Source organism: Suricata suricatta, chromosome 13, assembly GCF_006229205.1.
Source record: "Suricata suricatta isolate VVHF042 chromosome 13, meerkat_22Aug2017_6uvM2_HiC, whole genome shotgun sequence".
NCBI classification, from domain to species: domain Eukaryota; kingdom Metazoa; phylum Chordata; class Mammalia; order Carnivora; family Herpestidae; genus Suricata; species Suricata suricatta.
Window position 1 is genome coordinate 12827258 of NC_043712.1, and position 15862 is coordinate 12843119.

The 15862-nt window shown below is 51.3% G+C and overlaps 1 long non-coding RNA gene across 1 annotated transcript; it reads right to left on the bottom strand.

Moving 5' to 3' along the window:
• Nucleotides 1-473: 473 nt before the first annotated feature.
• On the bottom strand, nucleotides 474-9418 carry LOC115276988. The gene is made up of 3 exons (XR_003902151.1): nucleotides 9362-9418; nucleotides 1886-2011; nucleotides 474-1551 (listed from the first exon to the last, which is right to left on the bottom strand). It is a non-coding gene; the product is annotated as an uncharacterized LOC115276988 (long non-coding RNA).
• Between the last annotated feature and the right edge of the window lie 6444 nt (nucleotides 9419-15862).

Genomic DNA, 15862 nt, shown 5'->3' on the forward strand with positions numbered 1-15862 from the left:
TGTTTTTTCCTTCTCCAACATTCTTGATTCCTATGACTATGGATTTACTACGAGCCAAGCCCCGGGCTGGGTCCTGGGAGAGATACAGAGAGTCAAACACAGATCCTGCCTTCCAGGGGTTGTAGGCACATGTGAGCGGAGTCTCTCACATAAAGAAGGGACTTCGAGGCAAAGACTGTAAGAACCACGAAAAGAGAACTGACAAAACACTGCGTTTCCTCAACTAGAATATGAATTTCTTCAACCACGATTCTTCTGTACTTCCCCCACCCGGAGCTGAGTATATAGACCTCACTTCTTGGATTGATGATTTTCTTTTTTTTTTTTTTTCTAAGTTTATTTATTTTGAGATAGACAGAGAGAGTGGGGGAGGGGCAGAGAGAGAGGGAGAGAATCTCAAGCAGGCTCTGCACCACTGGCACAGAGCCCAATGTGGGGCCCAAACTCACAAACTTCGAGATCACGACCTGAGCTGAAACCAAGAGTCTGATGCTTAACCGACTGAGCCAGGCAGGTGCCCCTTGGATGGACGATTTTTGAGTCAATGCTCACCTCTCTTCATCAGAAGGAGATCGAAAACTCTTAGGGGCTTATACTAAACAAACAGAAGTTTCAAAAACTGTCTTTCCCCCTCGTGTCTTCATTTACCCAAAAGTATGGGTTCATCTGGTCATGAGCAGGGAGTAGGAGAGGGACGCCATCGTCCCTGGGTCCCAGGTGTCCTAGCTGGTCAGAGTTGAGATTCTGACGCCTTTGTATGTGTGTCCCCTCCAGCCTCCTGCTATCTATACTCACGGATTTGCACGAGGGCTGAGGAGGTACCTGGGAGGGGGGCCTGTGGCCACAGTCAAGTCTCAGACACCAACAGTCATGTGGTGGCAGAGGAGGGCGGAGGAGGAGGGAGGGCACTAGAGGGTTCCTTCCAGAGGGCAGGGGATTTGGTGTGGACAGTGCCCTCGGCCACAAGGCCAGGAGGGGGGATATAAGGCATGATGGCCGCTGCCAGAACCCGCCCTCATCCTGGTGGTCCTCGTGGGAACCCCAGGACCTCCCTCACCAAACTCTGACACGGCCTTGCCGTGAGGCTCCCAGAGAGCGCATGGCCCCAGAGAGAAGGGAGTCTCCTGCAGTCACATGACAAACATGGCCGCACCGTGGGGTCTGCAAGTGTAAGCGGTGGTGCTACCGGAGCCAGAGGGACGGCGGTGTCAGACGAGGTCTCCTGCTCCGTCAGCAGCAACGACGCCATCAGCACCCCTCGCTTTCTAACTGCGGGAGCACCGACCTGGCTGTGACAGGAAGTGGCAGCTAGGGTCCAGACGCGAGTGATTCTCTCCCGCTCCTTGGGCTGGGATTCCTGTGTGAGCAGGGGGAAGGTTTCCAGCTCTCAGCATGGAGATGCGCTGTTAGCGGGACATTATCCATTCCCCCAGACCGGAGAACCCTGGATGACACCAGCATCAGATTGGAGCTGATGCAGGATGGCGGTCAGATGGGTAGAGATCTGGAAATCCGGTCTTGTGTGAGGAGAGGGTGAGGGTTTGGTGGAGCCTGGAGAGAGAGAAGGGGTGGGGTGGGAGAGAGACCATCACTCCCTCCAGTACGGCTGTCACGGTGCGGAAGGGGCAGACCTTCTTACAGCCTCAGGGCAGCGGGGAGGATTCAGGACCAACGGGAGAAAGCCATAGGGAGGCAGATTCTCCTTCAACCCAAGAAAGAACTTTCTAGAGTCAGAGCCCTTCAGGAAATGCTGAGAACCTGGCCCCACAGGATAAACAATGGGGATGCTGAGGACCCATGGACTCCAGGCTCTGAGTCTCATGAACCACTAAAATTAAAATTAAAAAAAAATCTGGGACCAACAAGGAAGGAAGAAGATACTCACGGCTCTTCCCACGAGAGGATTTATCAGTCACATTTCAAGAAGGGAAAAAAAATCCAGAAGAATAGATCACGATTATGTCTCCAGTTTCTGGTCCCATAATGGGCCGTGAACGGGAAGGAATCACACCTGGGAACAAGAAGGTGGATACATCTTAGAAACATAGTATTGAGGGAAAGAGACAAATCACAGAAGACAGACGCCACCATACTATGTATATGAACGTTTCAACATCTAGCACAACCAGAGAATATGTTGTTTAGGAGCAGATATATCTGTGGTCAAACTATTCTTGAAAAGTGACCGAATCGGAAACATAACTTTAGGTGGTGGTTACAGCTGCAGGGAGGCCAGGAGCAGGACCCCGGGGGGCCCCGACAGCAGTGGTCACTCCTGGAGTCCGGCACAGGTGGCTACAGTGTAGGTGTCTGCCTCGTGACTTCATAATGTGACAGATATTTTTGTCTGTGTAAACTATGCAAGACAAATTCAAACAACCCGAAGGACATGTGCAGAATTATATTTTTAAAAAGTATCTAGTTTTTAAGAAAACTATTTTTTTTGGTAATTTCACGGTTATATCATTGTTTTCTACCTAAAATCCTTTCCTTTTGGGCACCGACATCAATGGTAACGCAGAAGTGAAGATCGTCTTGGCCAGTTTATTCCAGAACCTCCTCTTCTGTCCGTCTTTTTCACCAATCTAGCGCCGCATGGGTGTTTGAATGCCATCTGTCACTTGTGCAAACGCAGGAAGTTGAGGAACAGTAGCTCTAAGGGTGGGGGGAGGGGCAGGGCTTAGGGACAGCAGCAGCCGGGTTGGCTGGGAATGCTGTGGAAAGTGAAAAGATGGATGCCATGTGGCATTTGGAAGTCGTGGCGGTGGGAGGGCAGGATGCGGATGACTGTTGTAAGTGGCTTTCGAGAAGGTGGGAACCCCCGTGGTGCTGCTCTTAGACCACAGATGCATTTTCAGTTACCCTTCGGTCCCCTAGCCGTGTCCTCTCTGTGCAGTGAGGACTCCTGGGTCCACAGGGACATGTCTGCTTAGAGCTTGCATTGTCCTCTTCCCGGACCCATGCCCTGGAAGTCCAGAATTCTCTGCCCGGTAGTTCTGGGCTTGCCTTGCTAGGACAGACCACACAGACCCACATGCCTGGGATGGCCATGCACAGGGAGAGGGCCGACCAGTCCCCCTGCAGGCGTGCAAGGCCCCTGTCCTGGCGTGCGTTTGATTCCAAACAACTGTACCTTCCATCTGACGGGCTCTCCCTCCCTCTCTCCCTTCTTACTCTGAGGGAGACCAGTTGCCTGTGGCGAGCTCGGGAAGCCCCCCAGCAACCAGCAGGGAGGCGCTAAGACCCTGGGTCCACAGCTCCTGAGCAAATGAATCCTGCCAACCACCTGAGTGAGCTTCCAAATGGATCCCCCACACACACACCCTGGGAGTCTTCCGTGGAAATTGCCACTGGATGCCAGCCTCAGGAGACCTCTGAGCCCCGGGCACCCCACCTAAGCTGCGCCCAGCTTTCTGCCCCTCAGAAACTGGGAGGTCATTAAGGTTTGTTATTTTAAGCCACTCGGTGTTGGTGTAATTCCTTAAGCAACAGGACAGAACTAATCCCTGCTTCCCGCACCAGCCCTGATGCTCCTCTGTCTTCTGTTCTGCTTGCACGCAGTAGGTCCGCTCCCAGCCATCTGACCTTCAATTTTCTAGGCTCCTCTGGAGCAGGTGGCACATGTCCTGAGCCTCTGAGTCTGGGGCATCTGCCTTGGATGCAGGGTGACTGCCCAGCCGAGAGGTGAGTGCTGGAGGGGGCTGCTTCTGGAACACTCTGCAGGTTTGCCCCAACTCTGGGTGGCCATTCGAGCCCCATCCTGCCTCCTCCCTCTGGCGGCAGGGTTCCCGAGGCACTGAGTGCAACCTCAGAGCCATTGCTGCAAACCGTGGAAGAGCGTTGGTAGCTTCTGCTCCCTGGAAAGGAGCTTCCGGCTCGCAGGTCCCCAGGGCCAGCTGCTCCCACTGTTGCCATGGAAAATGAGGATTGTCAAAGGATGCTCAGAGAAGCAGTCAAGTTGTGGGGGTGGGAGTGAGATAGCCAGGCCTCAGCCTCCTGCTTTTGGCCCCTAAACAACCTCAGAGCTACATGCCTGTTACTCATTTCCTTGGAAATGCTCATCTGAGACCTCCTCGGTCTCATTTTTCTAGCCCTTCCTCCACTTTTCTCCCCCAGAGCAGATGCTCCTGACGGACCTTCGGAAAGAATGGAGCGAAGATATTGGGAGAATAGGGTGCTCACGGTGACGCTGGGCAAATCAACTCATCTCTTCGAGCCTCAGTTTCCTCATCTGTAAAATGGGGCCTATCATCTACACTGGAAAGGGTTTTTAAAAAATATTTACCATGGAGGGGCGCCTGGGTGGCTCAGTCGGTTTGGCGTTGGACTTCAGCTCAGGTCATGATCTCATGGTTTGTGGGTTTGAGCCCCGCTTTGTGCTGACAGCTCAGAGCCTGGAGCCTGCTTTAGATTATGTCTCCCCATCTCTCTCTGCCACCCCTGCTCACATGCTGTCTCTGTCTCTGTCTTTACTGTGGTAAGATATATGTAACAGAAAATCTTACCACTATAACCATCTTTGTGTACATTTCAGCAGCATTCACACTCTGGTGTAACCATCTCCGCCATCCATCTCCAGAAGAGTTTTCTCATCCCAAACCAAAAGTCTGTACCCATTAAGTAATTACTCCCCATTTCCCCCTCCCATCGTCCCAGTTCCTACCACTCTCCCCTCCCTCCCTTTGCACTGACCCCTCTGAGCTCCTCACGCAATCACACGATATCTGTGCTGTGTCTCGCTTAGTTCACGGAAGCACACTAGGGTGTTGGAGGAATAGTTGGAACTGGGCCTGTGACAGCTCCAGCTGGAGGCGAGCATGGAGTCGGTGTTCAGACACGTTTGGGATGAACCACCACCAGCCTCACCTGCCTCCTGCAATTCAGGGCAGAGGAAGAGGACAGAAAGGGGGAAGGGTCCACTTTCACGTGGGGAATCCAAGCCCCGGGAAGCAAGCAGCTGGTCCGGGTCATGTAAGGCCAGGACTCCAGCTTGTCCTGTGTCAAGGTCACGTAGAAAGGTCCTACCGCACCCCTAACACCACCGCCACTGGGACTTCATTACTCTGGGACTTAATGGTTTTTCGATTCCCAGTTCGGTCACACATCTGTCTCTCCTCCTGCCCATCAGTTCTTCAAAAGCTAGGTCCCTCGCTTCTTCATCACTGTGTCCCACGAAACTACAGGGCACCGCGGTGGCCAATACATCCCAGCACTAACTGGTGTGGACGGACGGTGCCGTAACTGGAAGTGTGTATTCCTGGGAAGTGCCCGTGTCCATCAGCCGCCCGAGCGGTATCTCTTCAAAAGCGGAGCCCTCTTCCCCCGAGCCTGCCTCTGCCTGGCCTGGAGTGAGTCCCGTTCCTGCAGCCCAGCCCACAGTCCCCCAGACCATGCACCAGAATGGCCAGGACCCTGTGTGGTAGTTTGGGACTCGCTGCTGGGACAGTCACCAAATGCTTAACACACGTGCTTTTATGATCTTACAATTCTGAGGTCAGAAGTCCCATGCAGGCTCGCTGGCCTCAAATCAGGATGTCAGCAGGGCTGTGGTCCTTTCTGGCGGCTCCCAGAGGAGCACCTGTTTCCTGGCCTTTTCCGGTTCCAGTGGCTGCTTGTGGTGCCATGGTCCTCAAAGCCAATGGGGCATGACTGAGGCCTGACATCACGCCCCTCCAGCCTCTGCTCCTTCCTGGATTCTTCTCCCTCCATATTTCACTGTAAAAGACTCTTGTCTTTGCCTCACCCCGATCATCCAGATCTTCACATTTTATTTCTTTTTATTTATTTAATGTTTATTTATTTTTGAGAGACAGAGCGTGAGCAGGGGAGGGGCAGAGAGAGAGGGAGACACAGAATCCCAGGCAGACTCCAGGCTCTGAGCTGTCAACACAGAGTCCGACACAAGGCTTGAACCCACGGACTGTGAGATCAAGACTTGAGCCGAAGTTGGGTGCTTAACTGACTGAGCCATCCAGGTGCCCCATTTTATTTTTAAGGTCAGCTGACTAGACACCTTAATTCCACCCACGGCCTTGGTTCCCCAGTGCCATGCAACATAACATACTCAGGTATGGGGTGGGCGTCAGATGTGGAAGTATTCTGCTTCCACTCTGACTGTGACGGACCCCCACTGCAGATGTGGGTAGACTCACTCTCTGTGGCCCAGGAGTCTGCATTTTACAGCTGGGCAAAGGGGAGGCAAGAAGTGGGGACCAAGGGAAAGCAAGGGGGCGGTGCTCTGGGTCAGCTCTCAACAGACCCATTTGCCTCCAAAAGACCTCCTTCCCTTGCAGCCTCCACAGCCTTGTCCCCATCCTCCTGCTCAGAGAAACCAGACACCCCAGAGCAGAACCGGGGCGGGTGCCCTAACTCATGACAGGTGAATTGAAACCCAGGTGGGAAGTGTGGGTGTGTGTTTGTATAAGGAAGGTGGGGAACAGGGAGGCAGGCTAGTGCCCCCAAGGGAGCCCCAGGCTTCTGAGGTGGGTTCTCCCGACTCCCAGACACTCTCTGTTCCCACAGCCCGGTGCCGCCCTGGCCGCCTGCAGGCTGTGGACGAGACCCTGGACATTGGTGCAACCTGTGGGGACAACAGATGTTTCTAGGTGTGTCTCTTTGTGGTCCTGAAATGCCTGCATCCTGAGTCACCCGAACACATGCAGGGGGCCTGCTGAAGCACGCGGAGGAGCCCCGTGGGAGAGGGATGTTGCAACCGTTTGGAGAGGAGTCATTTTGTCAGAAGAATTGGAAAGCGAGACTCTGAAGACAAAGACGAGGACGCCCCTGCCTAAAACCGTCAGCCTCTACTGCTCTTGGGGACACAATGAGTTTGAGCCCCACCCCACCTCTCAGCCTAATCCCGTCCCCTTGCCCGCTTCTGACCGGCCTCATCAGCTTGTGTTCAATGCCAGGTGTGTGCCCTCCTCTCCCGCCCACCTCAGGGCCTTGCACACGCTGTTCCCTCCTTGAACGTCCTTCCCTCTCTCAGCCCCTTGTTATTTTTTACTCATTCTTCAGAAGCCCGTGTAGTGATCACACCCTTGGGAAAGCCTCCTCCGGCCTCCCTACAGGAGTCTAGACTTCCCCCACGCAAAGCCCTCCAGGGCCCCCTGTCCTGTCTGCCACACCACCTTTCCTGGTTGTAGGTTCTATTTCTGTGGTTGCTTGTCCTTGGTTCTCTCTCCCAACAGTCTGTAAGCTCCCTGAGGTGCGTGCTGCATCCTCAGTGCCGAGCGTCATGCCTGGCACACAGTAGGTCCTTAAAAAATATTTACCCAATGTCAAATGGACAGTTGCACTGTCCACAAGTCGAAGGCACTTCTTTGGAGGAAGTGAGCCCTCCGTCAGTGAGGAGCATTCAAATGCAACTGGACATCTGCCTGAAAAGAACATGTGTCTGGGGAGAAGTCACGGATGGGCTAAGTGTCTCAGATGAGCTTTCACGTTCCCTCTGATCCCCAGAAGCAAGAGGGATGGGGAAAACGGGATAAAGCAGCCACTTGGCTGTTGTCTGAGGGGCCCAAGCTGACAAGTCAACTCTAAACATTTTGCTGTTATATATACTAGAATAATATTTATAATATATAAATAATATATTTCCTTTTTTCCCTCCACTAACTTCCATCATCTGATCTTAAAAGGCGGTGATAAAAGCTCACTCATACCCCAGCTCATGAAGTTCCCATGTGTATAAAGTAAGATGAATCTGATAAAAGAGCTTCCTACAAGATTTCCCAGGAGCAAGGCGTTGGAAGGACTCCTGGTGAAAGCAGCCTGTGAAGGCATGTTCTGGGGGAAAGAGCTGAAGGATGCAGGTGGAAGCCGGGAAAGGAAACTAAGGAAGGCTGTGGTCTTGGCTGGTGATCCGTTTATCCTGATCCCAGGGGAGGCTGAGAGCGTGGGTCGTGTCATGGAGCCTGGTCCATCTTGAGACAAGAGGGCGAACTTTCTATAGCCTGTTGGAGTCAGTAGTCGGTTGGTTGCTGGGCGCTCTGGGGGAGGGCGCTCTGACTGAAGCAGCTGGGACCGGAGAAGCCAATATGCATGGAGGCGGGAGCCGGGTGCCCCGGCCAGGGTGAAGGACACACCGACAGCCTCGGCAGCGTCCTGGTTCAGACCTACTGACATCAGCAGGGATCACCCTTGTTAGCAGGCACCCATGTTGCCAACGAGGAAGTGAAGTCACAGAGTTTCAGCCACTTGTCCAAAGCGTCCCACTTCACCGGAAGGTGGGATCAGGACTTGAACCCGGGTTGTCTGCCTCCAGATCTTCTGTCCTGCTCCTTCCTGCTGCCGTGTTGAGGCTCCCCTGCTTGGGGAAGGGCCTTGCCCTCTTGTCCAGCAGGGGATCTGAGAGCGACATGGGTGAAGGGGCTCCCTTTTGGGGGCCAGAGCTGCGCTGTTTCCTCCGGACCCTCAGTGCTGGGGCCTGGGGACCAGCTTCGGCCGAACTCTTGCACATGTGCCCTTTCCGCTCCCCACAAAGGAAGCAGAAATAACTGAGTGGGTGAGAGGCCGTCAGCAGCCCTTCTGACTCCGGCAGGTGTGAAAGGGGAACTGACCGATCGCAAAACCACAGGCATTTCCTGGCTTAGGGAAAGGACCAGAAACCCCGGACCGGCAGGCTCACCCGCAGGTGCCCAGGCACCCACTCTCACAGCACACACGCGTGCACACACTCACAGCACACACCAGGAGATGTGCTCACGAACCACCCTTGCAGACAGGCTCACGAAGGCGCACAGACTCCCTCACGCTCAGTCATGCATCAGCGTGAACCCAGGAGACCATGACCTGAGCCGAAATCAACAGTCAGATGCTTAACCGACTGAGCCACGCAGGCGCCCTTGATCACTCACACTCCACACGCATCTACACACCTGTACGTGAAGACACCAATATGTGCCTCTGCCTTACAAGGCACAAATAGACACATTGCAACGAAGATGCAGGAATGCACACATACTCTCTCGTATATATTCATTGAATATTATTTGCACCCCAATACGTACCAGGCACTGTCTAGGCGTGCAGATACATGACACGCAGACACATTCAAACATATCTGCACACGCACCGATGCACACACGCCATCACAGAGACAAGGACACACACACACCCCTGCACACACATCAAAAACACATATAACTGCTCTCCTGACACACACCCAGTTTTTGTTTCTTCCAGTTTTACTGAGATAGACTTGACCACACACCCAGTTTGACTCCTCAGTAAGTGAACCTGGCAGAGGGGCATTGTTTCTAGAGAGATCTTGTCTTGGCCACCTCTCCCACATCCTTTTCCTGCCGTCCCCTCCCCTTTTCTCTCTCCCCCCTCCCCACTTCTCCTGTTGGCCTCCTACCTTTCTCAGAGAAGGGGAAGCCAACGAAAATCTTGTGGGCCTGGGTTTCTGTCTTCCTGTGTGTTGCTCCAACCCTTTTTCTGTTGTTCAGATCAACCCGACTGCCTTTAGGGCGGGGCCAGACACTGATGAGCTGATAAATCTTTCCTAGAACCCAAAGTTGGAAGAATTTGGTTGGAAATCTTGAAGGGCAAGAAGAGGATCTAGTTTTTGGCTACTGGGTGCAGCCCTCACCCCAACCATCAGGCCCAATCCCCCTCACCTTAGGAAGAAAAGATTGAGGCAGGGGCTTGTATCAAAGTGTCTGTCTATCCTGTTCTGGGCAGTTTTCCCCAGCCCAGCCACGCTGACCGATAGCCCAGTGGGGCTGGATGATGAAGACAATGATGATGGTGGTGGTGGTGGTGATGCTGATAATAATAATGATGATGGTCTTGGGGGCGATGGTGAGCATATTGGCTCACATCTTGTGCCAAGCTCTGTTCTAAATTCTTTAGTAAATGATTATTCTCATTTTGCAGAGGCGGCATTGGAGGCATTAAGAGGTGATACCTCACTGACTTAAGATCGTGTAACTACTAATGGTGCCTGGCAAACTCAGAGAAGACATTGCACCGACTCACAGATGCCCCATAGGCAGGAAGCTGGAGCGGGGGTTGGGGGGGCGGTGCCTGGGGAGGTCCTGCCACTTTCTGGGTCACTGTACAGATGGAACATCTGAGCCCCAAGGGAGGGACTTGCTCAGGTCATACAGCAAGATGGCTGCAAGGTTTCTTCCAGGGAGAGCTCCGAAGCCAATATGCCATCTAACTAGTGCTCTCCAGGACGGAAGGAGACAGAGAATATATGTGAAATGCTACTTGCTCAGCTTATGGTACAAAGCAGGGCACCCAGCAGGGGCTCAGGCAGTGCCCGTCACCCCGCTGTCTCAGAAAGGAGACAGAACTCAAGGCTTCAGAAAGAGGTCAGATGCTCTCAACATGCAGGCTGCCCACCCAATGCACACAAGTATGTGGACTTGTATCCCAGGTGTAGGGGTGTCATACAGTAGGTACAAAATAAGCATATTAAATGAATTGTGACCACTTGACAGAGAGAAAAAAGTCAGAGTCAGCTATAAGATGGACAAAAACATCAACGTGCTTTAGAAACGCTCCGTGGTCAAGGCAGCAGGCCAGTGGACCAGGACCCCAGCACGTGCCGTGTTCAGCGTGGGGAGAGACCAGCTGCCGTGGGGAGCAGTTAGAATGGAAGCTGGCCCCCTGCCTTCCGTGCAAAGAGAGACACAGGACTGGATTCCTGGGTACCACCTGTTTGTTACTGCCCCTGGTTACAACTTGAGATGGCCCAAGAATGTCCATCCGCCACCCCCTACCCCGTATCTGCCCAATTGCCTCTTCTAATTCCTGACTTTCTACTGTTTTGAGCCTCATTCCTCTGTGTCCTGATGATCATCAAAGCTATCCTACACAGCCAAGCGCCTCACACACCTCAGCTCAACAGATCCTGTGAGGTGGGAGTCCCTGTTATCCAAATAAAGAGACTGAGTTTCTGGAAAAGGCAGCATCTTGCCTGAAACCCCAGCTAGTCATCATCAAACCAAGATGGGCGCTCAGCTTTGTTAGAATTCAGGACTTTCCCTCTTTAAGGGACTACCGCTGGTGGCTCTGGCTTCCTCCATGCCTGACTTCCGCCTCCAGGATTGGGGTGGCACAGGCGTCTCCCGTGGGGCCCCTCCAGGGAGCCAGGTACGTGAGCCTGGGGCACCACAGGCGGTAAGACAGAAGGCGGAGACGTGGAGGGGGACGATGACGCTGTCTTAATGAGGACATGCAGAGCCAGGCACTGAGCTTCCGAGCGGGGACTTCCCATTAGGGCTCCAACGCAGGAAAAGAGAACCGGCTCTCTGCGCATGTTTTCTTGACAGCCTCATAGATCCTAAACCAGGACCCGCAGACTTCAATACATCTTCTTAGTCTCAGAAGGTTTTTTGCTTGTTTTTAATTTTAAAAAAATCTAAGAAGTACATGCTTACAGTAAGTAGAGAAGTGGCTTTGGCAGGGGTGGGGAAGCATCCCAGGACCCCCCTCCCCCGTTCTCTGGAACAGGAAGTAAGTACAAAGAAAGGCCCAGGTTGGATTGTGCTTGACCTGTTGGAGGGGCAGAGGATGTGCCTGGAGCCGGGAGCAGGTGTGGGGTCAGAAAGCCAGGTTGTTCCCCGGGCTGAGACCTACAGGTGAGGATGAGGTGGTGAGGGACAGAGGGAACAGGAGGAGGGGGCAGGGAGACCCCATTCCTGCAGGGGTTAGTGACTGAGGAATTCAAAGAATCTCTTCATATAATCGATAACAGCGCCCACTGACTGCGTGCCGCATTCTACTTATGGCCCCTTTTGCAAAAACACACTGTTATCTCATCTTTAACCTTTGCAAAATCCCTCTGAGATAAAAATAAGTATCCCATTTTAGATAGCTAAGGCTCAGAGAGGCTGAGTGATGTTTCCCCCCTCAAGGTCACACAGCTTGTGGAATTGTAGGAACAGAACTGGGTGATTCCAGGCTTGTTCTACTGCAGTTTGATTTCTAAAGCCCTGAAGATAGCATTTGAACTCTTGAAGACCCAGTACGCTTGTTTATTTTAAGTTGTGTTTTTATTTTATGTTCTTCGTTAAAAAAAAATAGAGCATTGAAATAGTTGGCTTTCTCCGTTTCTGCTTCTTAAAATTATATATATATATATAAGTGTCAGAGGCAGAATCTAATATCATTGGAAAACAAATGACTTCCAAATATAAAACCAAGAGAAAAGATAGGCTATATCCCTCCGTGGAAGTGATGATTTCTAACAGCATCTCCGTGGCTCAATAAGGACGGAGAGGTTGATGGGCCTCTGAGGAGCCAAGTCAGCCTCCTGTCTCCTGGGCTTGTCAATTCCTCCCAGCTTATTTACCGTCAAGCTGGAAGAAAGCAATGATCCGAGGCCAGTCCCAAGTCAGAAAGTCCTTCCTCTCTCCCTCCCTCCCTCCCTTTCCTCACTTCCCTCCCTTCCTCATTCCTCCCCGCTCTCACTTTCTCCTTCCTTTCCTTCTTCCCTTCCTTCTCTATTTCCTTTCCTGGTGACTTTTTTTTTTCAGAGGTGACTGTGATACCAGGGTGGGAAGGGTCCCTCAAACACGACCTCGGTCATAGGACCCTCTCCCTGGGGATCCTCCAAAGGCTTCTTTCTCCTCCGGAAAGGAGAAACTGTGAATCCTGGTCTTCCCCTTCAAGCCTCCCTGCTAGGACTCTGGTCCCAGAGGCTGATTGCCCTGTGCCCTCCTGCATGGGGACCTTGCTTGTCCTGTCCTCTGAGCCTGTGCACTGTGGGAAGGGCTCAACAAACTCTGGGGACCTTGGTCCTCCTCCGAAACCCATCCTTGTTGATATTTCTCTTACCACCTCCCTCCCCCCTTGCCCAAAGGCCTCAAGGCAATGTTCTCTGCCAAGAACCTTGCGGATTCACATTCCAAACTCTTGCCTGCGGGGGTCACCTCACTTCCATCCGGGTTTTGGACAGGAAGAATCTGAGGAAGGAGGGACCTTGTTAAATAAGACAGGGGTAGGTGAGAGGGTGAAGACTAGCTCAGCGTCTAGAACCTCATTACATGTTCTTTATCCACCTATGCACACCGTCTCCATTCAGTCAACAGATTTTGCTCACAAGTCTCTTGTGTGCCAGGCATGTGCTGGGTATGCCCAGTGGCAGGACCGATGTGGCCACTGACTTAACGGGGCATGTTGCCAAACAACAGATTATTCCATACACTTAGGCTAAGTGCCGTGAAGGAGATGCACAGGGACCCTGGCCCACTGGCATTTCGGGCAGGACTTGAGTCAGCTGTGAAGATGAAAGAATGTTTGTCTTTTCCTGTTTATTTGCGGGACTTCCTTGTATATTCTGGGTACCAGTCCATTAGTTACCTAACTTGTAAACATCTCCCAACCTCTGGTTTGTCCATTAACGTCTTGTGTATCTTTCCTGTATGGTTTGCATTTTAATGTAGTCAATTTATCCATGTTTTTCTTGATAGTCACTGCTGTGCATGTGTGCTTAAAAAACCCTTAAGTTTTTTTTTTTTTTTAATTTGAGGGCAAGAGAGAGAGAGAGAGAGTAGAGGAGAAGGTTAGAGGGAGAGAGAATCTTAAGCAGGCTCCACGCTCAGCATGGAACCCAACATGCGGCTTGATCCCACAACCCTGGGATCATGACCTGAGCCAAAATCAAGAGTTGGATGCTCAACCGACTGAACCACCCAGGCGCCCCAAACCCTTACCTTTTTTGAGGTGATTATGATGAATAAAGTAATGATATTTTCCTCTAAAAGTGTTGAAGTCTCTTGTTGGGTTTACCCAAAAGGGGTATGTGTGTGTGTGTGTGTGTGTGTGTGTGTGTGTGTGTGTGTGTGTTTGGAATCTAATTTTATCACATAAAATTCACATCTAAAATGGTTACGTTGTATGTAAGTGCACCGGCTAAGTAGCACATTCACTTTGTTGTGTCTCCACTGGCGAATCCAGTTCCACCGTGTTGTTCACCAGCCCAAAAGGAAACCATGTACCCATTAAACAGTCCCTCCCACTTCCCCCCCCAGCCCCCATGGTAGCCGCTTATCTGCTTTCCGGCTGGATGAATGTGCCTGTTCGGGGCATTTCATACAAACTGTGTTGTACAGTATGTAGCCTTTTGCACCTGGCTTTTTTCACTCAGTATTTCACCAGGTTCATCCAGGTTGTAACACGAATCAGTGTTTAACTCCTTTTTATGCCAAATAATATGCCATTGCATGGATGTGTCACGTTTTGCCTATCTGTTCAACAGTTGATGGACCCTTGGGTTGTTTCCACTTCTTCGCCATTATAAATGGTGACTCTGTGAACATTCCTGTACACATTTTTGTCTGCAGGACAATTCTTTGGGGTGCAGCACCACTTTCTGAACAGTTTGTGTTCTCCCCCCATTGATCTGTGGTTCCACCTGTCACACACGGAGTTTCCACACAGGGGAGTCTCTTGCTAGGCTACTTACTTCGTTCCATCGGTCTGATAATCCATCCCCAAAGTAGCATCTGCCGTCAGAGCTTCATGGCACATGGTGATATCCGGTAGAGCAAATGTCACCTCCTCCCTCCCCCATTGTCAAATCCGTCTTGGTTTAAATCTGGCCCTTGGCCTTGGGAGCAACTCGTCAGGTTGCACAAAAACTCTATCGAGCTTTGTTTTGGACCGAGGGGTTGGTCTGAAGAGAACAAATTGCCATCTTTACGATGGTGAAGCTTCCCTGTGCACATGTGTCCCTTTCTTCCCACCTCAGGACCTTTGCACATGACTGTTTGGGTCCTTCTCCCGAAACCCTTCACCTAGCAAACGCGTCCTCCCCCCAGTCTCAAGGTCTTCTATATCTGTATGTTTCCTTCCAAGAGACTGATAGTTGGTGGAAATCATTAATTGGGCGTGTCTTGGTTTAACATCTGGGCTGTTGACCCCTCTAGGGTGATGAGGCTGTCTCGTTTGTTTGCCTTGGTGTCTTCCCCTTGAAGAAGATGGGCTGACACATAGTAAGGTTCTAATAAATATCTGTTACAAGAAAGGAGGTAAAGAGAAGAGGGTCTTCGGGCCCCGGAGCACTCTGGCCATACATACCTAGAGAGATGGTGAACAAAGTCACTTCACTTGTCTGTGACTCGGCTTTCCTCCCTGGAAAATGGGGATGTGACTAGGGCATACTGAAGATTATGTGGGCTCAGTTACGTGTGGAGCACTTGGAGCAAAGCCTGGCAAGTGATCAGAGCTGGTGCCTCCTGGACCCAGGCGTCATCTCCATGAATATTCAGCTTCACCTCACACTCCTGTGATGCGGCAGCAGGCTCCACAGCCCTGTCACCAACAATTACCTCATTTTGACTTTACCTCCCCCACGAACTAGTCATCTTATTCCATTTTGCATATAAGGCAAATGAATCTCAGAAGGGAAGAATGACTAATCCTTAAACCTAGAACTCCCCACCCCAAGACCACTGAGTATGGTCTTTAAGGTGTTTTCCGCTCAGATGTTCCGTCAGCAGAACTGAAGTTAAATTTTGAGCATGACCTGGATCCTCTCAAAGCAAAACAAGAAAACTTCCAGACCCACAGTGTTGACTGAAGTTATATTTATCTTACTGTTACTGAAATATGTATACACCTAAAGCTAAGCACGAACTCCTCATGCTCACATAGTGTAAACCAACCATAAAGCCCAAACAAATCTTCTAAGAAAATAGAAACAAAACCACGAAATCAAGAAAATACAAATTAACAGCATTAAATTAACAGGGCTGGTGATGTGTTGCTGAAATCAAATATCGAATACTAGGTGTAACAGTAGCAGAGCAATGTTTTCACATGTTTCATGTTTCCGGTGTCATCATCTTTTGATTGGGATCATAAGTCACTGTCAGAGTTACTGTCATTGTTTTCTTAAACA